Source organism: Hyla sarda, unplaced genomic scaffold, assembly GCF_029499605.1.
Source record: "Hyla sarda isolate aHylSar1 unplaced genomic scaffold, aHylSar1.hap1 scaffold_1129, whole genome shotgun sequence".
Lineage (NCBI taxonomy): Eukaryota > Metazoa > Chordata > Amphibia > Anura > Hylidae > Hyla > Hyla sarda.
Window position 1 is genome coordinate 15,256 of NW_026607750.1, and position 22,697 is coordinate 37,952.

Below are 22,697 nucleotides of genomic sequence, written 5' to 3' on the forward strand. Positions count from 1 at the left end.
TGCTCGGACTGTCTTAGGGCTGTGGGATGGACAATATTGATGTCAGATAGGATTGAACATCTGCTTTTTGGTATGAAAAGCTTAAAATTTAGGGGAAAAAAAGGCATTGCTGAGATTTGAACTCAGGATCTCCTGTTTACTAGACAGGCGCTTTAACCACCTAAGCCACAGCGCCAAGTGAAGTCCAGCAGAAAAGCCAGAAAATGGGAATTTCTTACGCAATGATTCAAATTTCTACTAAATGTTGTGCATTGATGGAGTGGTTGCAGCTTGCATTTTTTCACCAACTTGGAGTTACGGTCCCCTCAGCTAGTGCCTGATCTGTGACCTTCAATAAAAATGCAGCAAAAAACTTTTTGACCCTGTTCTCAGAATCTATCACCTGGAGGTAGGGACTTATGTAGACGAGGTGGCCGAGTGGTTAAGGCGATGGACTGCTAATCCATTGTGCTCTGCATGCATGGGTTCAAATCCCATACTCGTCGGTTCCTTCTACCTTTTACCACTTTGCAGCTTGCCTAGTAGATTCTTTGCAACTTGCCTTGTAGATTCTTTATTGTCAGCATATGCAGTGGATGCTCCCACCATGGCAGTTTTCTATTTTTGATTCAGAAACGTGCCTCATGTGACCTATCAACCTGGCATTAGTAATCCTGCATTGTTTTTCCATTTCTCTTGCATGGTGCTTAATACTATCCAATAAAGAAGATGAGGACATTTCCTTCTTTTGGGCATTCAGCCAGCATACATATTTTTGACTTTGCTCGGACATTCTTAGGACTGTGGGATAGACAAGTTTGAAGTCACATATGATTGAACGTCTACTTCTTGGTATGAAAAGCTCAAAATTGCAAAGAAAGAAAGGCACTGCTGAGATTCGAACTCAGGATCTCCTGTTTACAAGACAGGCGCTTTAACCAACTAAGCCACAGCGCCATGACAACCCTTTCCTTAAAGTCAGAAAATGGGAATTGCTATGCAATGATTAAAATGTATACAAAATGCTGTATATTGACGGAGCAGTTGCAGCTTGCATTTTTTGAGTTACGGTCCATTCAGCCAGTGCTTAATATGTTACCTTCAATGAAAATGCAGCCAAAGACTTGTTGATCATGTTGTCAGAATGTCTCACCTGGAGTGGTTGCCTTTTAAAGACGAGGTGGCCGAGGGGTTAAGTCGATGGACGGCTAATCCATTGTGCTCTGCATGCCTTTTCCAACTTGGTATCTTGCTTTGAAGATTTTTTATTGTCTTTGCAGGCATGGGAGTTTTCTATTTCCAATCCAGAAGGGTGCGTTACGTGACCTATCAACCAGGCCTTAGAAATCCTGCCTTGTTTTCCAATTCCTCTTGCATGGTGCTTAATGCTATCCTATAAAGAAGATGAGGACATTTCTTTCTTTTGGACGTTTAGCCAGCATCCATATTTTTGACTTTGCTCGGACTGTCTTAGGGCTGTGGGATGGTCAATATTGATGTCAGATAGGATTGAACATCTGCTTTTTGGTATGAAAAGCTTAAAATTTAGGGGGAAAAAAAGGCACTGCTGAGATTTGAACTCAGGATCTCCTGTTTACTAGACAGGCGCTTTAACCAACTAAGCCACAGCACCACATGAAGTCCAGCAGAAAAGCCAGAAAATGGGAATTTCTTACGCAATGATTCAAATTTCTACTAAATGTTGTGCATTGATGGAGTGGTTGCAGCTTGCATTTTTTCACCAACTTGGAGTTACGGTCCCCTCAGCCAGTGCCTGATCTGTGACCTTCAATAAAAATGCAGCAAAAAACTTTTTGACCCTGTTCTCAGAATCTATCACCTGGAGGTAGGGACTTATGTAGATGAGGTGGCCGAGTGGTTAAGGCGATGGACTGCTAATCCATTGTGCTCTGCATGCATGGGTTCAAATCCCATCCTCGTCGGTTTCTTCTACTTTTTACCACTTTGCAGCTTGCCTAGTAGATTCTTTGCAACTTGCCTTGTAGATTCTTTATTGTCAGCATATGCAGTGGATGCTCCCACCATGGCAGTTTTCTATTTTTGATTCAGAAACGTGCCTCATGTGACCTATCAACCTGGCATTAGTAATCCTGCATTGTTTTTCCATTTCTCTTGCATGGTGCTTAATACTATCCAATAAAGAAGATGAGGACATTTCCTTCTTTTGGGCATTCAGCCAGCATACATATTTTTGACTTTGCTCGGACATTCTTAGGACTGTGGGATAGACAAGTTTGAAGTCACATATGATTGAACGTCTACTTCTTGGTATGAAAAGCTCAAAATTGCAAAGAAAGAAAGGCACTGCTGAGATTCGAACTCAGGATCTCCTGTTTACAAGACCAACTAAGCCACAGCGCCATGACAACCAATGCCAAAAAGCCAAAAAGTCAGAAAGTCAGAAAATGGGAATTGCTATGCAATGATTAAAATGTCTACAAAATGCTGTATATTGACGGAGCAGTTGCAGCTTGCATTTTTTGAGTTACGGTCCATTCAGCCAGTGCTTAATATGTGACCTTCAATGAAAATGCAGCCAAAGACTTGTTGATCATGTTGTCAGAATGTCTCACCTGGAGTGGTTGCCTTTTAAAGACGAGGTGGCCGAGGGGTTAAGTCGATGGACGGCTAATCCATTGTGCTCTGCATGCCTTTTCCAACTTGGTATCTTGCTTTGTAGATTTTTTATTGTCTTTGCAGGCATGGGAGTTTTCTATTTCCAATCCAGAAGGGTGCGTTACGTGACCTATCAACCAGGCCTTAGAAATCCTGCCTTGTTTTCCAATTCCTCTTGCATGGTGCTTAATGCTATCCTATAAAGAAGATGAGGACATTTCTTTCTTTTGGGCGTTTAGCCAGCATCCATATTTTTGACTTTGCTCGGACTGTCTTAGGGCTGTGGGATGGACAATATTGATGTCAGATAGGATTGAACATCTGCTTTTTGGTATGAAAAGCTTAAAATTTAGGGGAAAAAAAGGCACTGCTGAGATTTGAACTCAGGATCTCCTGTTTACTAGACAGGCGCTTTAACCACCTAAGCCACAGCGCCAAGTGAAGTCCAGCAGAAAAGCCAGAAAATGGGAATTTCTTACGCAATGATTCAAATTTCTACTAAATGTTGTGCATTGATGGAGTGGTTGCAGCTTGCATTTTTTCACCAACTTGGAGTTACGGTCCCCTCAGCTAGTGCCTGATCTGTGACCTTCAATAAAAATGCAGCAAAAAACTTTTTGACCCTGTTCTCAGAATCTATCACCTGGAGGTAGGGACTTATGTAGACGAGGTGGCCGAGTGGTTAAGGCGATGGACTGCTAATCCATTGTGCTCTGCATGCATTGGTTCAAATCCCATCCTCGTCGGTTCCTTCTACCTTTTACCACTTTGCAGCTTGCCTAGTAGATTCTTTGCAACTTGCCTTGTAGATTCTTTATTGTCAGCATATGCAGTGGATGCTCCCACCATGGCAGTTTTCTATTTTTGATTCAGAAACGTGCCTCATGTGACCTATCAACCTGGCATTAGTAATCCTGCATTGTTTTTCCATTTCTCTTGCATGGTGCTTAATACTATCCAATAAAGAAGATGAGGACATTTCCTTCTTTTGGGCATTCAGCCAGCATACATATTTTTGACTTTGCTCGGACATTCTTAGGACTGTGGGATAGACAAGTTTGAAGTCACATATGATTGAACGTCTACTTCTTGGTATGAAAAGCTCAAAATTGCAAAGAAAGAAAGGCACTGCTGAGATTCGAACTCAGGATCTCCTGTTTACAAGACAGGCGCTTTAACCAACTAAGCCACAGCGCCATGACAACCCTTTCCTTAAAGTCAGAAAATGGGAATTGCTATGCAATGAGTAAAATGTATACAAAATGCTGTATATTGACGGAGCAGTTGCAGCTTGCATTTTTTGAGTTACGGTCCATTCAGCCAGTGCTTAATATGTTACCTTCAATGAAAATGCAGCCAAAGACTTGTTGATCATGTTGTCAGAATGTCTCACCTGGAGTGGTTGCCTTTTAAAGACGAGGTGGCCGAGGGGTTAAGTCGATGGACGGCTAATCCATTGTGCTCTGCATGCCTTTTCCAACTTGGTATCTTGCTTTGAAGATTTTTTATTGTCTTTGCAGGCATGGGAGTTTTCTATTTCCAATCCAGAAGGGTGCGTTACGTGACCTATCAACCAGGCCTTAGAAATCCTGCCTTGTTTTCCAATTCCTCTTGCATGGTGCTTAATGCTCTCCTATAAAGAAGATGAGGACATTTCTTTCTTTTGGACGTTTAGCCAGCATCCATATTTTTGACTTTGCTCGGACTGTCTTAGGGCTGTGGGATGGTCAATATTGATGTCAGATAGGATTGAACATCTGCTTTTTGGTATGAAAAGCTTAAAATTTAGGGGGAAAAAAGGCACTGCTGAGATTTGAACTCAGGATCTCCTGTTTACTAGACAGGCGCTTTAACCAACTAAGCCACAGCACCACATGAAGTCCAGCAGAAAAGCCAGAAAATGGGAATTTCTTACGCAATGATTCAAATTTCTACTAAATGTTGTGCATTGATGGAGTGGTTGCAGCTTGCATTTTTTCACCAACTTGGAGTTACGGTCCCCTCAGCCAGTGCCTGATCTGTGACCTTCAATAAAAATGCAGCAAAAAACTTTTTGACCCTGTTCTCAGAATCTATCACCTGGAGGTAGGGACTTATGTAGATGAGGTGGCCGAGTGGTTAAGGCGATGGACTGCTAATCCATTATGCTCTGCATGCATGGGTTCAAATCCCATCCTCGTCGGTTTCTTCTACTTTTTACCACTTTGCAGCTTGCCTAGTAGATTCTTTGCAACTTGCCTTGTAGATTCTTTATTGTCAGCATATGCAGTGGATGCTCCCACCATGGCAGTTTTCTATTTTTGATTCAGAAACGTGCCTCATGTGACCTATCAACCTGGCATTAGTAATCCTGCATTGTTTTTCCATTTCTCTTGCATGGTGCTTAATACTATCCAATAAAGAAGATGAGGACATTTCCTTCTTTTGGGCATTCAGCCAGCATACATATTTTTGACTTTGCTCGGACATTCTTAGGACTGTGGGATAGACAAGTTTGAAGTCACATATGATTGAACGTCTACTTCTTGGTATGAAAAGCTCAAAATTGCAAAGAAAGAAAGGCACTGCTGAGATTCGAACTCAGGATCTCCTGTTTACAAGACCAACTAAGCCACAGCGCCATGACAACCAATGCCAAAAAGCCAAAAAGTCAGAAAGTCAGAAAATGGGAATTGCTATGCAATGATTAAAATGTCTACAAAATGCTGTATATTGACGGAGCAGTTGCAGCTTGCATTTTTTAAGTTACGGTCCATTCAGCCAGTGCTTAATATGTGACCTTCAATGAAAATGCAGCCAAAGACTTGTTGATCATGTTGTCAGAATGTCTCACCTGGAGTGGTTGCCTTTTAAAGACGAGGTGGCCGAGGGGTTAAGTCGATGGACGGCTAATCCATTGTGCTCTGCATGCCTTTTCCAACTTGGTATCTTGCTTTGTAGATTTTTTATTGTCTTTGCAGGCATGGGAGTTTTCTATTTCCAATCCAGAAGGGTGCGTTACGTGACCTATCAACCAGGCCTTAGAAATCCTGCCTTGTTTTCCAATTCCTCTTGCATGGTGCTTAATGCTATCCTATAAAGAAGATGAGGACATTTCTTTCTTTTGGGCGTTTAGCCAGCATCCATATTTTTGACTTTGCTCGGACTGTCTTAGGGCTGTGGGATGGACAATATTGATGTCAGATAGGATTGAACATCTGCTTTTTGGTATGAAAAGCTTAAAATTTAGGGGAAAAAAAGGCACTGCTGAGATTTGAACTCAGGATCTCCTGTTTACTAGACAGGCGCTTTAACCACCTAAGCCACAGCGCCAAGTGAAGTCCAGCAGAAAAGCCAGAAAATGGGAATTTCTTACGCAATGATTCAAATTTCTACTAAATGTTGTGCATTGATGGAGTGGTTGCAGCTTGCATTTTTTCACCAACTTGGAGTTACGGTCCCCTCAGCTAGTGCCTGATCTGTGACCTTCAATAAAAATGCAGCAAAAAACTTTTTGACCCTGTTCTCAGAATCTATCACCTGGAGGTAGGGACTTATGTAGACGAGGTGGCCGAGTGGTTAAGGCGATGGACTGCTAATCCATTGTGCTCTGCATGCATGGGTTCAAATCCCATCCTCGTCGGTTCCTTCTACCTTTTACCACTTTGCAGCTTGCCTAGTAGATTCTTTGCAACTTGCCTTGTAGATTCTTTATTGTCAGCATATGCAGTGGATGCTCCCACCATGGCAGTTTTCTATTTTTGATTCAGAAACGTGCCTCATGTGACCTATCAACCTGGCATTAGTAATCCTGCATTGTTTTTCCATTTCTCTTGCATGGTGCTTAATACTATCCAATAAAGAAGATGAGGACATTTCCTTCTTTTGGGCATTCAGCCAGCATACATATTTTTGACTTTGCTCGGACATTCTTAGGACTGTGGGATAGACAAGTTTGAAGTCACATATGATTGAACGTCTACTTCTTGGTATGAAAAGCTCAAAATTGCAAAGAAAGAAAGGCACTGCTGAGATTCGAACTCAGGATCTCCTGTTTACAAGACAGGCGCTTTAACCAACTAAGCCACAGCGCCATGACAACCCTTTCCTTAAAGTCAGAAAATGGGAATTGCTATGCAATGATTAAAATGTATACAAAATGCTGTATATTGACGGAGCAGTTGCAGCTTGCATTTTTTGAGTTACGGTCCATTCAGCCAGTGCTTAATATGTTACCTTCAATGAAAATGCAGCCAAAGACTTGTTGATCATGTTGTCAGAATGTCTCACCTGGAGTGGTTGCCTTTTAAAGACGAGGTGGCCGAGGGGTTAAGTCGATGGACGGCTAATCCATTGTGCTCTGCATGCCTTTTCCAACTTGGTATCTTGCTTTGAAGATTTTTTATTGTCTTTGCAGGCATGGGAGTTTTCTATTTCCAATCAAGAAGGGTGCGTTACGTGACCTATCAACCAGGCCTAAGAAATCCTGCCTTGTTTTCCAATTCCTCTTGCATGGTGCTTAATGCTATCCTATAAAGAAGATGAGGACATTTCTTTCTTTTGGACGTTTAGCCAGCATCCATATTTTTGACTTTGCTCGGACTGTCTTAGGGCTGTGGGATGGTCAATATTGATGTCAGATAGGATTGAACATCTGCTTTTTGGTATGAAAAGCTTAAAATTTAGGGGAAAAAAGGCACTGCTGAGATTTGAACTCAGGATCTCCTGTTTACTAGACAGACGCTTTAACCAACTAAGCCACAGCACCACATGAAGTCCAGCAGAAAAGCCAGAAAATGGGAATTTCTTACTCAATGATTCAAATTTCTACTAAATGTTATGCATTGATGGAGTGGTTGCAGCTTGCATTTTTTCACCAACTTGGAGTTACGGTCCCCTCAGCCAGTGCCTGATCTGTGACCTTCAATAAAAATGCAGCAAAAAACTTTTTGACCCTGTTCTCAGAATCTATCACCTGGAGTTAGGGCCTTATGTAGACGAGGTGGCCGAGTGGTTAAGGCGATGGACTGCTAATCCATTGTGCTCTGCATGCATGGGTTCAAATCCCATCCTCGTCGGTTTCTTCTACTTTTTACCACTTTGCAGCTTGCCTAGTAGATTCTTTGCAACTTGCCTTGTAGATTCTTTATTGTCAGCATATGCAGTGGATGCTCCCACCATGGCAGTTTTCTATTTTTGGTTCAGAAACGTGCCTCATGTGACCTATCAACCTGGCATTAGTAATCCTGCATTGTTTTTCCATTTCTCTTGCATGGTGCTTAATACTATCCAATAAAGAAGATGAGGACATTTCCTTCTTTTGGGCATTCAGCCAGCATACATATTTTTGACTTTGCTCGGACATTCTTAGGACTGTGGGATAGACAAGTTTGAAGTCACATATGATTGAACGTCTACTTCTTGGTATGAAAAGCTCAAAATTGCAAAGAAAGAAAGGCACTGATGAGATTCGAACTCAGGATCTCCTGTTTACAAGACAAGCGGTTTAACCAACTAAGCCACAGCGCCATGACAACCCTTGCCTTAAAGTCAGAAAATGGGAATTGCTATGCAATGATTAAAATGTATACAAAATGCTGTATATTGACGGAGCAGTTGCAGCTTGCATTTTTTGAGTTACGGTCCATTCAGCCAGTGCTTAATATGTGACCTTCAATGAAAATGCAGCCAATTGTGCTCTGCATGCCTTTTCCAACTTGGTATCTTGCTTTGTAGATTTTTTATTGTCTTTGCAGGCATGGGAGTTTTCTATTTCCAATCCAGAAGGGTGCGTTACGTGACCTATCAACCAGGCCTTAGAAATCCTGCCTTGTTTTCCAATTCCTCTTGCATGGTGCTTAATGCTATCCTATAAAGAAGATGAGGACATTTCTTTCTTTTGGGCGTTTAGCCAGCATCCATATTTTTGACTTTGCTCGGACTGTCTTAGGGCTGTGGGATGGACAATATTGATGTCAGATAGGATTGAACATCTGCTTTTTGGTATGAAAAGCTTAAAATTTAGGGGAAAAAAAGGCATTGCTGAGATTTGAACTCAGGATCTCCTGTTTACTAGACAGGCGCTTTAACCACCTAAGCCACAGCGCCAAGTGAAGTCCAGCAGAAAAGCCAGAAAATGGGAATTTCTTACGCAATGATTCAAATTTCTACTAAATGTTGTGCATTGATGGAGTGGTTGCAGCTTGCATTTTTTCACCAACTTGGAGTTACGGTCCCCTCAGCTAGTGCCTGATCTGTGACCTTCAATAAAAATGCAGCAAAAAACTTTTTGACCCTGTTCTCAGAATCTATCACCTGGAGGTAGGGACTTATGTAGACGAGGTGGCCGAGTGGTTAAGGCGATGGACTGCTAATCCATTGTGCTCTGCATGCATGGGTTCAAATCCCATCCTCGTCGGTTCCTTCTACCTTTTACCACTTTGCAGCTTGCCTAGTAGATTCTTTGCAACTTGCCTTGTAGATTCTTCATTGTCAGCATATGCAGTGGATGCTCCCACCATGGCAGTTTTCTATTTTTGATTCAGAAGTGTGCCTCATGTGACCTATCAACCTGGCATTAGTAATCCTGCATTGTTTTTCCATTTCTCTTGCATGGTGCTTAATACTATCCAATAAAGAAGATGAGGACATTTCCTTCTTTTGGGCATTCAGCCAGCATACATATTTTTGACTTTGCTCGGACATTCTTAGGACTGTGGGATAGACAAGTTTGAAGTCACATATGATTGAACGTCTACTTCTTGGTATGAAAAGCTCAAAATTGCAAAGAAAGAAAGGCACTGCTGAGATTCGAACTCAGGATCTCCTGTTTACAAGACAGGCGCTTTAACCAACTAAGCCACAGCGCCATGACAACCCTTTCCTTAAAGTCAGAAAATGGGAATTGCTATGCAATGAGTAAAATGTATACAAAATGCTGTATATTGACGGAGCAGTTGCAGCTTGCATTTTTTGAGTTACGGTCCATTCAGCCAGTGCTTAATATGTTACCTTCAATGAAAATGCAGCCAAAGACTTGTTGATCATGTTGTCAGAATGTCTCACCTGGAGTGGTTGCCTTTTAAAGACGAGGTGGCCGAGGGGTTAAGTCGATGGACGGCTAATCCATTGTGCTCTGCATGCCTTTTCCAACTTGGTATCTTGCTTTGAAGATTTTTTATTGTCTTTGCAGGCATGGGAGTTTTCTATTTCCAATCCAGAAGGGTGCGTTACGTGACCTATCAACCAGGCCTTAGAAATCCTGCCTTGTTTTCCAATTCCTCTTGCATGGTGCTTAATGCTATCCTATAAAGAAGATGAGGACATTTCTTTCTTTTGGACGTTTAGCCAGCATCCATATTTTTGACTTTGCTCGGACTGTCTTAGGGCTGTGGGATGGTCAATATTGATGTCAGATAGGATTGAACATCTGCTTTTTGGTATGAAAAGCTTAAAATTTAGGGGGAAAAAAGGCACTGCTGAGATTTGAACTCAGGATCGCCTGTTTACTAGACAGGCGCTTTAACCAACTAAGCCACAGCACCACATGAAGTCCAGCAGAAAAGCCAGAAAATGGGAATTTCTTACGCAATGATTCAAATTTCTACTAAATGTTGTGCATTGATGGAGTGGTTGCAGCTTGCATTTTTTCACCAACTTGGAGTTACGGTCCCCTCAGCCAGTGCCTGATCTGTGACCTTCAATAAAAATGCAGCAAAAAACTTTTTGACCCTGTTCTCAGAATCTATCACCTGGAGGTAGGGACTTATGTAGATGAGGTGGCCGAGTGGTTAAGGCGATGGACTGCTAATCCATTGTGCTCTGCATGCATGGGTTCAAATCCCATCCTCGTCGGTTTCTTCTACTTTTTACCACTTTGCAGCTTGCCTAGTAGATTCTTTGCAACTTGCCTTGTAGATTCTTTATTGTCAGCATATGCAGTGGATGCTCCCACCATGGCAGTTTTCTATTTTTGATTCAGAAACGTGCCTCATGTGACCTATCAACCTGGCATTAGTAATCCTGCATTGTTTTTCCATTTCTCTTGCATGGTGCTTAATACTATCCAATAAAGAAGATGAGGACATTTCCTTCTTTTGGGCATTCAGCCAGCATACATATTTTTGACTTTGCTCGGACATTCTTAGGACTGTGGGATAGACAAGTTTGAAGTCACATATGATTGAACGTCTACTTCTTGGTATGAAAAGCTCAAAATTGCAAAGAAAGAAAGGCACTGCTGAGATTCGAACTCAGGATCTCCTGTTTACAAGACCAACTAAGCCACAGCGCCATGACAACCAATGCCAAAAAGCCAAAAAGTCAGAAAGTCAGAAAATGGGAATTGCTATGCAATGATTAAAATGTCTACAAAATGCTGTATATTGACGGAGCAGTTGCAGCTTGCATTTTTTAAGTTACGGTCCATTCAGCCAGTGCTTAATATGTGACCTTCAATGAAAATGCAGCCAAAGACTTGTTGATCATGTTGTCAGAATGTCTCACCTGGAGTGGTTGCCTTTTAAAGACGAGGTGGCCGAGGGGTTAAGTCGATGGACGGCTAATCCATTGTGCTCTGCATGCCTTTTCCAACTTGGTATCTTGCTTTGTAGATTTTTTATTGTCTTTGCAGGCATGGGAGTTTTCTATTTCCAATCCAGAAGGGTGCGTTACGTGACCTATCAACCAGGCCTTAGAAATCCTGCCTTGTTTTCCAATTCCTCTTGCATGGTGCTTAATGCTATCCTATAAAGAAGATGAGGACATTTCTTTCTTTTGGGCGTTTAGCCAGCATCCATATTTTTGACTTTGCTCGGACTGTCTTAGGGCTGTGGGATGGACAATATTGATGTCAGATAGGATTGAACATCTGCTGTTTGGTATGAAAAGCTTAAAATTTAGGGGAAAAAAAGGCACTGCTGAGATTTGAACTCAGGATCTCCTGTTTACTAGACAGGCGCTTTAACCACCTAAGCCACAGCGCCAAGTGAAGTCCAGCAGAAAAGCCAGAAAATGGGAATTTCTTACGCAATGATTCAAATTTCTACTAAATGTTGTGCATTGATGGAGTGGTTGCAGCTTGCATTTTTTCACCAACTTGGAGTTACGGTCCCCTCAGCTAGTGCCTGATCTGTGACCTTCAATAAAAATGCAGCAAAAAACTTTTTGACCCTGTTCTCAGAATCTATCACCTGGAGGTTGGGACTTATGTAGACGAGGTGGCCGAGTGGTTAAGGCGATGGACTGCTAATCCATTGTGCTCTGCATGCATGGGTTCAAATCCCATCCTCGTCGGTTTCTTCTACTTTTTACCACTTTGCAGCTTGCCTAGTAGATTCTTTGCAACTTGCCTTGTAGATTCTTTATTGTCAGCATATGCAGTGGATGCTCCCACCATGGCAGTTTTCTATTTTTGATTCAGAAACGTGCCTCATGTGACCTATCAACCTGGCATTAGTAATCCTGCATTGTTTTTCCATTTCTCTTGCATGGTGCTTAATACTATCCAATAAAGAAGATGAGGACATTTCCTTCTTTTGGGCATTCAGCCAGCATACATATTTTTGACTTTGCTCGGACATTCTTAGGACTGTGGGATAGACAAGTTTGAAGTCACATATGATTGAACGTCTACTTCTTGGTATGAAAAGCTCAAAATTGCAAAGAAAGAAAGGCACTGCTGAGATTCGAACTCAGGATCTCCTGTTTACAAGACAGACGCTTTAACCAACTAAGCCACAGCGCCATGACAACCAATGCCAAAAAGCCAAAAAGCCAAAAAGCCAAAAAGTCAGAAAGTCAGAAAATGGGAATTGCTATGCAATGATTAAAATGTCTACAAAATGCTGTATATTGACGGAGCAGTTGCAGCTTGCATTTTTTGAGTTACGGTCCATTCAGCCAGTGCTTAATATGTGACCTTCAATGAAAATGCAGCCAAAGACTTGTTGATCATGTTGTCAGAATGTCTCACCTGGAGTGGTTGCCTTTTAAAGACGAGGTGGCCGAGGGGTTAAGTCGATGGACGGCTAATCCATTGTGCTCTGCATGCCTTTTCCAACTTGGTATCTTGCTTTGTAGATTTTTTATTGTCTTTGCAGGCATGGGAGTTTTCTATTTCCAATCCAGAAGGGTGCGTTACGTGACCTATCAACCAGGCCTTAGAAATCCTGCCTTGTTTTCCAATTCCTCTTGCATGGTGCTTAATGCTATCCTATAAAGAAGATGAGGACATTTCTTTCTTTTGGGCGTTTAGCCAGCATCCATATTTTTGACTTTGCTCGGACTGTCTTAGGGCTGTGGGATGGACAATATTGATGTCAGATAGGATTGAACATCTGCTTTTTGGTTTGAAAAGCTTAAAATTTAGGGGAAAAAAGGCACTGCTGAGATTTGAACTCAGGATCTCCTGTTTACTAGACAGGCGCTTTAACCACCTAAGCCACAGCGCCAAGTGAAGTCCAGCAGAAAAGCCAGAAAATGGGAATTTCTTACGCAATGATTCAAATTTCTACTAAATGTTGTGCATTGATGGAGTGGTTGCAGCTTGCATTTTTTCACCAACTTGGAGTTACGGTCCCCTCAGCTAGTGCCTGATCTGTGACCTTCAATAAAAATGCAGCAAAAAACTTTTTGACCCTGTTCTCAGAATCTATCACCTGGAGGTAGGGACTTATGTAGACGAGGTGGCCGAGTGGTTAAGGCGATGGACTGCTAATCCATTGTGCTCTGCATGCATGGGTTCAAATCCGATCCTCGTCGGTTCCTTCTACCTTTTACCACTTTGCAGCTTGCCTAGTAGATTCTTTGCAACTTGCCTTGTAGATTCTTTATTGTCAGCATATGCAGTGGATGCTCCCACCATGGCAGTTTTCTATTTTTGATTCAGAAACGTGCCTCATGTGACCTATCAACCTGGCATTAGTAATCCTGCATTGTTTTTCCATTTCTCTTGCATGGTGCTTAATACTATCCAATAAAGAAGATGAGGACATTTCCTTCTTTTGGGCATTCAGCCAGCATACATATTTTTGACTTTGCTCGGACATTCTTAGGACTGTGGGATAGACAAGTTTGAAGTCACATATGATTGAACGTCTACTTCTTGGTATGAAAAGCTCAAAATTGCAAAGAAAGAAAGGCACTGCTGAGATTCGAACTCAGGATCTCCTGTTTACAAGACAGGCGCTTTAACCAACTAAGCCACAGCGCCATGACAACCCTTTCCTTAAAGTCAGAAAATGGGAATTGCTATGCAATGATTAAAATGTATACAAAATGCTGTATATTGACGGAGCAGTTGCAGCTTGCATTTTTTGAGTTACGGTCCATTCAGCCAGTGCTTAATATGTTACCTTCAATGAAAATGCAGCCAAAGACTTGTTGATCATGTTGTCAGAATGTCTCACCTGGAGTGGTTGCCTTTTAAAGACGAGGTGGCCGAGGGGTTAAGTCGATGGACGGCTAATCCATTGTGCTCTGCATGCCTTTTCCAACTTGGTATCTTGCTTTGAAGATTTTTTATTGTCTTTGCAGGCATGGGAGTTTTCTATTTCCAATCAAGAAGGGTGCGTTACGTGACCTATCAACCAGGCCTAAGAAATCCTGCCTTGTTTTCCAATTCCTCTTGCATGGTGCTTAATGCTATCCTATAAAGAAGATGAGGACATTTCTTTCTTTTGGACGTTTAGCCAGCATCCATATTTTTGACTTTGCTCGGACTGTCTTAGGGCTGTGGGATGGTCAATATTGATGTCAGATAGGATTGAACATCTGCTTTTTGGTATGAAAAGCTTAAAATTTAGGGGAAAAAAGGCACTGCTGAGATTTGAACTCAGGATCTCCTGTTTACTAGACAGACGCTTTAACCAACTAAGCCACAGCACCACATGAAGTCCAGCAGAAAAGCCAGAAAATGGGAATTTCTTACTCAATGATTCAAATTTCTACTAAATGTTATGCATTGATGGAGTGGTTGCAGCTTGCATTTTTTCACCAACTTGGAGTTACGGTCCCCTCAGCCAGTGCCTGATCTGTGACCTTCAATAAAAATGCAGCAAAAAACTTTTTGACCCTGTTCTCAGAATCTATCACCTGGAGTTAGGGCCTTATGTAGACGAGGTGGCCGAGTGGTTAAGGCGATGGACTGCTAATCCATTGTGCTCTGCATGCATGGGTTCAAATCCCATCCTCGTCGGTTTCTTCTACTTTTTACCACTTTGCAGCTTGCCTAGTAGATTCTTTGCAACTTGCCTTGTAGATTCTTTATTGTCAGCATATGCAGTGGATGCTCCCACCATGGCAGTTTTCTATTTTTGGTTCAGAAACGTGCCTCATGTGACCTATCAACCTGGCATTAGTAATCCTGCATTGTTTTTCCATTTCTCTTGCATGGTGCTTAATACTATCCAATAAAGAAGATGAGGACATTTCCTTCTTTTGGGCATTCAGCCAGCATACATATTTTTGACTTTGCTCGGACATTCTTAGGACTGTGGGATAGACAAGTTTGAAGTCACATATGATTGAACGTCTACTTCTTGGTATGAAAAGCTCAAAATTGCAAAGAAAGAAAGGCACTGATGAGATTCGAACTCAGGATCTCCTGTTTACAAGACAAGCGGTTTAACCAACTAAGCCACAGCGCCATGACAACCCTTGCCTTAAAGTCAGAAAATGGGAATTGCTATGCAATGATTAAAATGTATACAAAATGCTGTATATTGACGGAGCAGTTGCAGCTTGCATTTTTTGAGTTACGGTCCATTCAGCCAGTGCTTAATATGTGACCTTCAATGAAAATGCAGCCAATTGTGCTCTGCATGCCTTTTCCAACTTGGTATCTTGCTTTGTAGATTTTTTATTGTCTTTGCAGGCATGGGAGTTTTCTATTTCCAATCCAGAAGGGTGCGTTACGTGACCTATCAACCAGGCCTTAGAAATCCTGCCTTGTTTTCCAATTCCTCTTGCATGGTGCTTAATGCTATCCTATAAAGAAGATGAGGACATTTCTTTCTTTTGGGCGTTTAGCCAGCATCCATATTTTTGACTTTGCTCGGACTGTCTTAGGGCTGTGGGATGGACAATATTGATGTCAGATAGGATTGAACATCTGCTTTTTGGTATGAAAAGCTTAAAATTTAGGGGAAAAAAAGGCACTGCTGAGATTTGAACTCAGGATCTCCTGTTTACTAGACAGGCGCTTTAACCACCTAAGCCACAGCGCCAAGTGAAGTCCAGCAGAAAAGCCAGAAAATGGGAATTTCTTACGCAATGATTCAAATTTCTACTAAATGTTGTGCATTGATGGAGTGGTTGCAGCTTGCATTTTTTCACCAACTTGGAGTTACGGTCCCCTCAGCTAGTGCCTGATCTGTGACCTTCAATAAAAATGCAGCAAAAAACTTTTTGACCCTGTTCTCAGAATCTATCACCTGGAGGTAGGGACTTATGTAGACGAGGTGGCCGAGTGGTTAAGGCGATGGACTGCTAATCCATTGTGCTCTGCATGCATGGGTTCAAATCCCATCCTCGTCGGTTCCTTCTACCTTTTACCACTTTGCAGCTTGCCTAGTAGATTCTTTGCAACTTGCCTTGTAGATTCTTCATTGTCAGCATATGCAGTGGATGCTCCCACCATGGCAGTTTTCTATTTTTGATTCAGAAGTGTGCCTCATGTGACCTATCAACCTGGCATTAGTAATCCTGCATTGTTTTTCCATTTCTCTTGCATGGTGCTTAATACTATCCAATAAAGAAGATGAGGACATTTCCTTCTTTTGGGCATTCAGCCAGCATACATATTTTTGACTTTGCTCGGACATTCTTAGGACTGTGGGATAGACAAGTTTGAAGTCACATATGATTGAACGTCTACTTCTTGGTATGAAAAGCTCAAAATTGCAAAGAAAGAAAGGCACTGCTGAGATTCGAACTCAGGATCTCCTGTTTACAAGACAGGCGCTTTAACCAACTAAGCCACAGCGCCATGACAACCCTTTCCTTAAAGTCAGAAAATGGGAATTGCTATGCAATGAGTAAAATGTATACAAAATGCTGTATATTGACGGAGCAGTTGCAGCTTGCATTTTTTGAGTTACGGTCCATTCAGCCAGTGCTTAATATGTTACCTTCAATGAAAATGCAGCCAAAGACTTGTTGATCATGTTGTCAGAATGTCTCACCTGGAGTGGTTGCCTTTTAAAGACGAGGTGGCCGAGGGGTTAAGTCGATGGACGGCTAATCCATTGTGCTCTGCATGCCTTTTCCAACTTGGTATCTTGCTTTGAAGATTTTTTATTGTCTTTGCAGGCATGGGAGTTTTCTATTTCCAATCCAGAAGGGTGCGTTACGTGACCTATCAACCAGGCCTTAGAAATCCTGCCTTGTTTTCCAATTCCTCTTGCATGGTGCTTAATGCTATCCTATAAAGAAGATGAGGACATTTCTTTCTTTTGGACGTTTAGCCAGCATCCATATTTTTGACTTTGCTCGGACTGTCTTAGGGCTGTGGGATGGTCAATATTGATGTCAGATAGGATTGAACATCTGCTTTTTGGTATGAAAAGCTTAAAATTTAGGGGGAAAAAAGGCACTGCTGAGATTTGAACTCAGGATCGCCTGTTTACTAGACAGGCGCTTTAACCAACTAAGCCACAGCACCACATGAAGTCCAGCAGAAAAGCCAGAAAATGGGAATTTCTTACGCAATGATTCAAATTTCTACTAAATGTTGTGCATTGATGGAGTGGTTGCAGCTTGCATTTTTTCACCAACTTGGAGTTACGGTCCCCTCAGCCAGTGCCTGATCTGTGACCTTCAATAAAAATGCAGCAAAAAACTTTTTGACCCTGTTCTCAGAATCTATCACCTGGAGGTAGGGACTTATGTAGATGAGGTGGCCGAGTGGTTAAGGTGATGGACTGCTAATCCATTGTGCTCTGCATGCATGGGTTCAAATCCCATCCTCGTCGGTTTCTTCTACTTTTTACCACTTTGCAGCTTGCCTAGTAGATTCTTTGCAACTTGCCTTGTAGATTCTTTATTGTCAGCATATGCAGTGGATGCTCCCACCATGGCAGTTTTCTATTTTTGATTCAGAAACGTGCCTCATGTGACCTATCAACCTGGCATTAGTAATCCTGCATTGTTTTTCCATTTCTCTTGCATGGTGCTTAATACTATCCAATAAAGAAGATGAGGACATTTCCTTCTTTTGGGCATTCAGCCAGCATACATATTTTTGACTTTGCTCGGACATTCTTAGGACTGTGGGATAGACAAGTTTGAAGTCACATATGATTGAACGTCTACTTCTTGGTATGAAAAGCTCAAAATTGCAAAGAAAGAAAGGCACTGCTGAGATTCGAACTCAGGATCTCCTGTTTACAAGACCAACTAAGCCACAGCGCCATGACAACCAATGCCAAAAAGCCAAAAAGTCAGAAAGTCAGAAAATGGGAATTGCTATGCAATGATTAAAATGTCTACAAAATGCTGTATATTGACGGAGCAGTTGCAGCTTGCATTTTTTGAGTTACGGTCCATTCAGCCAGTGCTTAATATGTGACCTTCAATGAAAATGCAGCCAAAGACTTGTTGATCATGTTGTCAGAATGTCTCACCTGGAGTGGTTGCCTTTTAAAGACGAGGTGGCCGAGGGGTTAAGTCGATGGACGGCTAATCCATTGTGCTCTGCATGCCTTTTCCAACTTGGTATCTTGCTTTGTAGATTTTTTATTGTCTTTGCAGGCATGGGAGTTTTCTATTTCCAATCCAGAAGGGTGCGTTACGTGACCTATCAACCAGGCCTTAGAAATCCTGCCTTGTTTTCCAATTCCTCTTGCATGGTGCTTAATGCTATCCTATAAAGAAGATGAGGACATTTCTTTCTTTTGGGCGTTTAGCCAGCATCCATATTTTTGACTTTGCTCGGACTGTCTTAGGGCTGTGGGATGGACAATATTGATGTCAGATAGGATTGAACATCTGCTTTTTGGTATGAAAAGCTTAAAATTTAGGGGAAAAAAAAAGGCACTGCTGAGATTTGAACTCAGGATCTCCTGTTTACTAGACAGGCGCTTTAACCACCTAAGCCACAGCGCCAAGTGAAGTCCAGCAGAAAAGCCAGAAAATGGGAATTTCTTACGCAATGATTCAAATTTCTACTAAATGTTGTGCATTGATGGAGTGGTTGCAGCTTGCATTTTTTCACCAACTTGGAGTTACGGTCCCCTCAGCTAGTGCCTGATCTGTGACCTTCAATAAAAATGCAGCAAAAAACTTTTTGACCCTGTTCTCAGAATCTATCACCTGGAGGTAGGGACTTATGTAGACGAGGTGGCCGAGTGGTTAAGGCGATGGACTGCTAATCCATTGTGCTCTGCATGCATTGGTTCAAATCCCATCCTCGTCGGTTCCTTCTACCTTTTACCACTTTGCAGCTTGCCTAGTAGATTCTTTGCAACTTGCCTTGTAGATTCTTTATTGTCAGCATATGCAGTGGATGCTCCCACCATGGCAGTTTTCTATTTTTGATTCAGAAACGTGCCTCATGTGACCTATCAACCTGGCATTAGTAATCCTGCATTGTTTTTCCATTTCTCTTGCATGGTGCTTAATACTATCCAATAAAGAAGATGAGGACATTTCCTTCTTTTGGGCATTCAGCCAGCATACATATTTTTGACTTTGCTCGGACATTCTTAGGACTGTGGGATAGACAAGTTTGAAGTCACATATGATTGAACGTCTACTTCTTGGTATGAAAAGCTCAAAATTGCAAAGAAAGAAAGGCACTGCTGAGATTCGAACTCAGGATCTCCTGTTTACAAGACAGGCGCTTTAACCAACTAAGCCACAGCGCCATGACAACCCTTTCCTTAAAGTCAGAAAATGGGAATTGCTATGCAATGAGTAAAATGTATACAAAATGCTGTATATTGACGGAGCAGTTGCAGCTTGCATTTTTTGAGTTACGGTCCATTCAGCCAGTGCTTAATATGTTACCTTCAATGAAAATGCAGCCAAAGACTTGTTGATCATGTTGTCAGAATGTCTCACCTGGAGTGGTTGCCTTTTAAAGACGAGGTGGCCGAGGGGTTAAGTCGATGGACGGCTAATCCATTGTGCTCTGCATGCCTTTTCCAACTTGGTATCTTGCTTTGAAGATTTTTTATTGTCTTTGCAGGCATGGGAGTTTTCTATTTCCAATCCAGAAGGGTGCGTTACGTGACCTATCAACCAGGCCTTAGAAATCCTGCCTTGTTTTCCAATTCCTCTTGCATGGTGCTTAATGCTCTCCTATAAAGAAGATGAGGACATTTCTTTCTTTTGGACGTTTAGCCAGCATCCATATTTTTGACTTTGCTCGGACTGTCTTAGGGCTGTGGGATGGTCAATATTGATGTCAGATAGGATTGAACATCTGCTTTTTGGTATGAAAAGCTTAAAATTTAGGGGGAAAAAAGGCACTGCTGAGATTTGAACTCAGGATCTCCTGTTTACTAGACAGGCGCTTTAACCAACTAAGCCACAGCACCACATGAAGTCCAGCTGAAAAGCCAGAAAATGGGAATTTCTTACGCAATGATTCAAATTTCTACTAAATGTTGTGCATTGATGGAGTGGTTGCAGCTTGCATTTTTTCACCAACTTGGAGTTACGGTCCCCTCAGCTAGTGCCTGATCTGTGACCTTCAATAAAAATGCAGCAAAAAACTTTTTGACCCTGTTCTCAGAATCTATCACCTGGAGGTAGGGACTTATGTAGACGAGGTGGCCGAGTGGTTAAGGCGATGGACTGCTAATCCATTGTGCTCTGCATGCATGGGTTCAAATCCCATCCTCGTCGGTTCCTTCTACCTTTTACCACTTTGCAGCTTGCCTAGTAGATTCTTTGCAACTTGCCTTGTAGATTCTTTATTGTCAGCATATGCAGTGGATGCTCCCACCATGGCAGTTTTCTATTTTTGATTCAGAAACGTGCCTCATGTGACCTATCAACCTGGCATTAGTAATCCTGCATTGTTTTTCCATTTCTCTTGCATGGTGCTTAATACTATCCAATAAAGAAGATGAGGACATTTCCTTCTTTTGGGCATTCAGCCAGCATACATATTTTTGACTTTGCTCGGACATTCTTAGGACTGTGGGATAGACAAGTTTGAAGTCACATATGATTGAACGTCTACTTCTTGGTATGAAAAGCTCAAAATTGCAAAGAAAGAAAGGCACTGCTGAGATTCGAACTCAGGATCTCCTGTTTACAAGACAGGCGCTTTAACCAACTAAGCCACAGCGCCATGACAACCCTTTCCTTAAAGTCAGAAAATGGGAATTGCTATGCAATGAGTAAAATGTATACAAAATGCTGTATATTGACGGAGCAGTTGCAGCTTGCATTTTTTGAGTTACGGTCCATTCAGCCAGTGCTTAATATGTTACCTTCAATGAAAATGCAGCCAAAGACTTGTTGATCATGTTGTCAGAATGTCTCACCTGGAGTGGTTGCCTTTTAAAGACGAGGTGGCCGAGGGGTTAAGTCGATGGACGGCTAATCCATTGTGCTCTGCATGCCTTTTCCAACTTGGTATCTTGCTTTGAAGATTTTTTATTGTCTTTGCAGGCATGGGAGTTTTCTATTTCCAATCCAGAAGGGTGCGTTACGTGACCTATCAACCAGGCCTTAGAAATCCTGCCTTGTTTTCCAATTCCTCTTGCATGGTGCTTAATGCTCTCCTATAAAGAAGATGAGGACATTTCTTTCTTTTGGACGTTTAGCCAGCATCCATATTTTTGACTTTGCTCGGACTGTCTTAGGGCTGTGGGATGGTCAATATTGATGTCAGATAGGATTGAACATCTGCTTTTTGGTATGAAAAGCTTAAAATTTAGGGGGAAAAAAGGCACTGCTGAGATTTGAACTCAGGATCTCCTGTTTACTAGACAGGCGCTTTAACCAACTAAGCCACAGCACCACATGAAGTCCAGCAGAAAAGCCAGAAAATGGGAATTTCTTACGCAATGATTCAAATTTCTACTAAATGTTGTGCATTGATGGAGTGGTTGCAGCTTGCATTTTTTCACCAACTTGGAGTTACGGTCCCCTCAGCCAGTGCCTGATCTGTGACCTTCAATAAAAATGCAGCAAAAAACTTTTTGACCCTGTTCTCAGAATCTATCACCTGGAGGTAGGGACTTATGTAGATGAGGTGGCCGAGTGGTTAAGGCGATGGACTGCTAATCCATTGTGCTCTGCATGCATGGGTTCAAATCCCATCCTCGTCGGTTTCTTCTACTTTTTACCACTTTGCAGCTTGCCTAGTAGATTCTTTGCAACTTGCCTTGTAGATTCTTTATTGTCAGCATATGCAGTGGATGCTCCCACCATGGCAGTTTTCTATTTTTGGTTCAGAAACGTGCCTCATGTGACCTATCAACCTGGCATTAGTAATCCTGCATTGTTTTTCCATTTCTCTTGCATGGTGCTTAATACTATCCAATAAAGAAGATGAGGACATTTCCTTCTTTTGGGCATTCAGCCAGCATACATATTTTTGACTTTGCTCGGACATTCTTAGGACTGTGGGATAGACAAGTTTGAAGTCACATATGATTGAACGTCTACATCTTGGTATGAAAAGCTCAAAATTGCAAAGAAAGAAAGGCACTGCTGAGATTCGAACTCAGGATCTCCTGTTTACAAGACAGGCGGTTTAACCAACTAAGCCACAGCGCCATGTCAACCCTTGCCTTAAAGTCAGAAAATGGGAATTGCTATGCAATGATAAAAATGTATACAAAATGCTGTATATTGACGGAGCAGTTGCAGCTTGCATTTTTTGAGTTACGGTCCATTCAGCCAGTGCTTAATATGTGACCTTCAATGAAAATGCAGCCAATTGTGCTCTGCATGCCTTTTCCAACTTGGTATCTTGCTTTGTAGATTTTTTATTGTCTTTGCAGGCATGGGAGTTTTCTATTTCCAATCCAGAAGGGTGCGTTACGTGACCTATCAACCAGGCCTTAGAAATCCTGCCTTGTTTTCCAATTCCTCTTGCATGGTGCTTAATGCTATCCTATAAAGAAGATGAGGACATTTCT

The 22,697-nt window shown here is 41.9% G+C and overlaps 44 non-coding genes across 44 annotated transcripts; 16 read left to right on the forward strand and 28 right to left on the reverse strand.

Annotated features, from left to right (window-relative positions):
* Positions 1–101: 101 nt before the first annotated feature.
* Positions 102–175, reverse strand: TRNAT-AGU (transfer RNA threonine (anticodon AGU)). Its single transcript has one exon. It is a non-coding gene; the product is annotated as a tRNA-Thr (tRNA).
* Positions 176–403: 228 nt separating this feature from the next.
* TRNAS-GCU (transfer RNA serine (anticodon GCU)) lies at positions 404–485 on the forward strand. The gene has a single exon. It is a non-coding gene; the product is annotated as a tRNA-Ser (tRNA).
* A 377-nt stretch (positions 486–862) lies between these two features.
* On the reverse strand, positions 863–936 carry TRNAT-UGU (transfer RNA threonine (anticodon UGU)). Its single transcript has one exon. It is a non-coding gene; the product is annotated as a tRNA-Thr (tRNA).
* A 602-nt stretch (positions 937–1,538) lies between these two features.
* TRNAT-AGU (transfer RNA threonine (anticodon AGU)) lies at positions 1,539–1,612 on the reverse strand. The gene has a single exon. It is a non-coding gene; the product is annotated as a tRNA-Thr (tRNA).
* A 228-nt stretch (positions 1,613–1,840) lies between these two features.
* TRNAS-GCU (transfer RNA serine (anticodon GCU)) lies at positions 1,841–1,922 on the forward strand. Its single transcript has one exon. It is a non-coding gene; the product is annotated as a tRNA-Ser (tRNA).
* A 1,056-nt stretch (positions 1,923–2,978) lies between these two features.
* On the reverse strand, positions 2,979–3,052 carry TRNAT-AGU (transfer RNA threonine (anticodon AGU)). The gene has a single exon. It is a non-coding gene; the product is annotated as a tRNA-Thr (tRNA).
* Positions 3,053–3,280: 228 nt separating this feature from the next.
* TRNAS-GCU (transfer RNA serine (anticodon GCU)) lies at positions 3,281–3,362 on the forward strand. The gene has a single exon. It is a non-coding gene; the product is annotated as a tRNA-Ser (tRNA).
* A 377-nt stretch (positions 3,363–3,739) lies between these two features.
* On the reverse strand, positions 3,740–3,813 carry TRNAT-UGU (transfer RNA threonine (anticodon UGU)). The gene has a single exon. It is a non-coding gene; the product is annotated as a tRNA-Thr (tRNA).
* A 601-nt stretch (positions 3,814–4,414) lies between these two features.
* TRNAT-AGU (transfer RNA threonine (anticodon AGU)) lies at positions 4,415–4,488 on the reverse strand. Its single transcript has one exon. It is a non-coding gene; the product is annotated as a tRNA-Thr (tRNA).
* Positions 4,489–4,716: 228 nt separating this feature from the next.
* TRNAS-GCU (transfer RNA serine (anticodon GCU)) lies at positions 4,717–4,798 on the forward strand. The gene has a single exon. It is a non-coding gene; the product is annotated as a tRNA-Ser (tRNA).
* Positions 4,799–5,854: 1,056 nt separating this feature from the next.
* TRNAT-AGU (transfer RNA threonine (anticodon AGU)) lies at positions 5,855–5,928 on the reverse strand. The gene has a single exon. It is a non-coding gene; the product is annotated as a tRNA-Thr (tRNA).
* Positions 5,929–6,156: 228 nt separating this feature from the next.
* On the forward strand, positions 6,157–6,238 carry TRNAS-GCU (transfer RNA serine (anticodon GCU)). The gene has a single exon. It is a non-coding gene; the product is annotated as a tRNA-Ser (tRNA).
* Positions 6,239–6,615: 377 nt separating this feature from the next.
* On the reverse strand, positions 6,616–6,689 carry TRNAT-UGU (transfer RNA threonine (anticodon UGU)). Its single transcript has one exon. It is a non-coding gene; the product is annotated as a tRNA-Thr (tRNA).
* A 600-nt stretch (positions 6,690–7,289) lies between these two features.
* Positions 7,290–7,363, reverse strand: TRNAT-AGU (transfer RNA threonine (anticodon AGU)). Its single transcript has one exon. It is a non-coding gene; the product is annotated as a tRNA-Thr (tRNA).
* A 228-nt stretch (positions 7,364–7,591) lies between these two features.
* Positions 7,592–7,673, forward strand: TRNAS-GCU (transfer RNA serine (anticodon GCU)). Its single transcript has one exon. It is a non-coding gene; the product is annotated as a tRNA-Ser (tRNA).
* A 377-nt stretch (positions 7,674–8,050) lies between these two features.
* TRNAT-UGU (transfer RNA threonine (anticodon UGU)) lies at positions 8,051–8,124 on the reverse strand. Its single transcript has one exon. It is a non-coding gene; the product is annotated as a tRNA-Thr (tRNA).
* A 505-nt stretch (positions 8,125–8,629) lies between these two features.
* Positions 8,630–8,703, reverse strand: TRNAT-AGU (transfer RNA threonine (anticodon AGU)). The gene has a single exon. It is a non-coding gene; the product is annotated as a tRNA-Thr (tRNA).
* Positions 8,704–8,931: 228 nt separating this feature from the next.
* TRNAS-GCU (transfer RNA serine (anticodon GCU)) lies at positions 8,932–9,013 on the forward strand. Its single transcript has one exon. It is a non-coding gene; the product is annotated as a tRNA-Ser (tRNA).
* A 377-nt stretch (positions 9,014–9,390) lies between these two features.
* TRNAT-UGU (transfer RNA threonine (anticodon UGU)) lies at positions 9,391–9,464 on the reverse strand. The gene has a single exon. It is a non-coding gene; the product is annotated as a tRNA-Thr (tRNA).
* A 601-nt stretch (positions 9,465–10,065) lies between these two features.
* On the reverse strand, positions 10,066–10,139 carry TRNAT-AGU (transfer RNA threonine (anticodon AGU)). The gene has a single exon. It is a non-coding gene; the product is annotated as a tRNA-Thr (tRNA).
* A 228-nt stretch (positions 10,140–10,367) lies between these two features.
* TRNAS-GCU (transfer RNA serine (anticodon GCU)) lies at positions 10,368–10,449 on the forward strand. The gene has a single exon. It is a non-coding gene; the product is annotated as a tRNA-Ser (tRNA).
* Positions 10,450–11,505: 1,056 nt separating this feature from the next.
* On the reverse strand, positions 11,506–11,579 carry TRNAT-AGU (transfer RNA threonine (anticodon AGU)). The gene has a single exon. It is a non-coding gene; the product is annotated as a tRNA-Thr (tRNA).
* Positions 11,580–11,807: 228 nt separating this feature from the next.
* Positions 11,808–11,889, forward strand: TRNAS-GCU (transfer RNA serine (anticodon GCU)). The gene has a single exon. It is a non-coding gene; the product is annotated as a tRNA-Ser (tRNA).
* Positions 11,890–12,266: 377 nt separating this feature from the next.
* On the reverse strand, positions 12,267–12,340 carry TRNAT-UGU (transfer RNA threonine (anticodon UGU)). The gene has a single exon. It is a non-coding gene; the product is annotated as a tRNA-Thr (tRNA).
* A 632-nt stretch (positions 12,341–12,972) lies between these two features.
* On the reverse strand, positions 12,973–13,046 carry TRNAT-AGU (transfer RNA threonine (anticodon AGU)). Its single transcript has one exon. It is a non-coding gene; the product is annotated as a tRNA-Thr (tRNA).
* Positions 13,047–13,274: 228 nt separating this feature from the next.
* Positions 13,275–13,356, forward strand: TRNAS-GCU (transfer RNA serine (anticodon GCU)). Its single transcript has one exon. It is a non-coding gene; the product is annotated as a tRNA-Ser (tRNA).
* A 377-nt stretch (positions 13,357–13,733) lies between these two features.
* Positions 13,734–13,807, reverse strand: TRNAT-UGU (transfer RNA threonine (anticodon UGU)). Its single transcript has one exon. It is a non-coding gene; the product is annotated as a tRNA-Thr (tRNA).
* Positions 13,808–14,407: 600 nt separating this feature from the next.
* Positions 14,408–14,481, reverse strand: TRNAT-AGU (transfer RNA threonine (anticodon AGU)). The gene has a single exon. It is a non-coding gene; the product is annotated as a tRNA-Thr (tRNA).
* A 228-nt stretch (positions 14,482–14,709) lies between these two features.
* On the forward strand, positions 14,710–14,791 carry TRNAS-GCU (transfer RNA serine (anticodon GCU)). The gene has a single exon. It is a non-coding gene; the product is annotated as a tRNA-Ser (tRNA).
* Positions 14,792–15,168: 377 nt separating this feature from the next.
* Positions 15,169–15,242, reverse strand: TRNAT-UGU (transfer RNA threonine (anticodon UGU)). The gene has a single exon. It is a non-coding gene; the product is annotated as a tRNA-Thr (tRNA).
* A 505-nt stretch (positions 15,243–15,747) lies between these two features.
* Positions 15,748–15,821, reverse strand: TRNAT-AGU (transfer RNA threonine (anticodon AGU)). The gene has a single exon. It is a non-coding gene; the product is annotated as a tRNA-Thr (tRNA).
* Positions 15,822–16,049: 228 nt separating this feature from the next.
* Positions 16,050–16,131, forward strand: TRNAS-GCU (transfer RNA serine (anticodon GCU)). The gene has a single exon. It is a non-coding gene; the product is annotated as a tRNA-Ser (tRNA).
* A 377-nt stretch (positions 16,132–16,508) lies between these two features.
* On the reverse strand, positions 16,509–16,582 carry TRNAT-UGU (transfer RNA threonine (anticodon UGU)). The gene has a single exon. It is a non-coding gene; the product is annotated as a tRNA-Thr (tRNA).
* A 601-nt stretch (positions 16,583–17,183) lies between these two features.
* TRNAT-AGU (transfer RNA threonine (anticodon AGU)) lies at positions 17,184–17,257 on the reverse strand. The gene has a single exon. It is a non-coding gene; the product is annotated as a tRNA-Thr (tRNA).
* A 228-nt stretch (positions 17,258–17,485) lies between these two features.
* On the forward strand, positions 17,486–17,567 carry TRNAS-GCU (transfer RNA serine (anticodon GCU)). The gene has a single exon. It is a non-coding gene; the product is annotated as a tRNA-Ser (tRNA).
* A 1,058-nt stretch (positions 17,568–18,625) lies between these two features.
* On the reverse strand, positions 18,626–18,699 carry TRNAT-AGU (transfer RNA threonine (anticodon AGU)). Its single transcript has one exon. It is a non-coding gene; the product is annotated as a tRNA-Thr (tRNA).
* Positions 18,700–18,927: 228 nt separating this feature from the next.
* Positions 18,928–19,009, forward strand: TRNAS-GCU (transfer RNA serine (anticodon GCU)). The gene has a single exon. It is a non-coding gene; the product is annotated as a tRNA-Ser (tRNA).
* A 377-nt stretch (positions 19,010–19,386) lies between these two features.
* On the reverse strand, positions 19,387–19,460 carry TRNAT-UGU (transfer RNA threonine (anticodon UGU)). The gene has a single exon. It is a non-coding gene; the product is annotated as a tRNA-Thr (tRNA).
* A 601-nt stretch (positions 19,461–20,061) lies between these two features.
* On the reverse strand, positions 20,062–20,135 carry TRNAT-AGU (transfer RNA threonine (anticodon AGU)). The gene has a single exon. It is a non-coding gene; the product is annotated as a tRNA-Thr (tRNA).
* Positions 20,136–20,363: 228 nt separating this feature from the next.
* Positions 20,364–20,445, forward strand: TRNAS-GCU (transfer RNA serine (anticodon GCU)). The gene has a single exon. It is a non-coding gene; the product is annotated as a tRNA-Ser (tRNA).
* A 377-nt stretch (positions 20,446–20,822) lies between these two features.
* TRNAT-UGU (transfer RNA threonine (anticodon UGU)) lies at positions 20,823–20,896 on the reverse strand. The gene has a single exon. It is a non-coding gene; the product is annotated as a tRNA-Thr (tRNA).
* Positions 20,897–21,497: 601 nt separating this feature from the next.
* Positions 21,498–21,571, reverse strand: TRNAT-AGU (transfer RNA threonine (anticodon AGU)). Its single transcript has one exon. It is a non-coding gene; the product is annotated as a tRNA-Thr (tRNA).
* A 228-nt stretch (positions 21,572–21,799) lies between these two features.
* Positions 21,800–21,881, forward strand: TRNAS-GCU (transfer RNA serine (anticodon GCU)). Its single transcript has one exon. It is a non-coding gene; the product is annotated as a tRNA-Ser (tRNA).
* Positions 21,882–22,258: 377 nt separating this feature from the next.
* Positions 22,259–22,332, reverse strand: TRNAT-UGU (transfer RNA threonine (anticodon UGU)). Its single transcript has one exon. It is a non-coding gene; the product is annotated as a tRNA-Thr (tRNA).
* Positions 22,333–22,697: the final 365 nt, after the last annotated feature.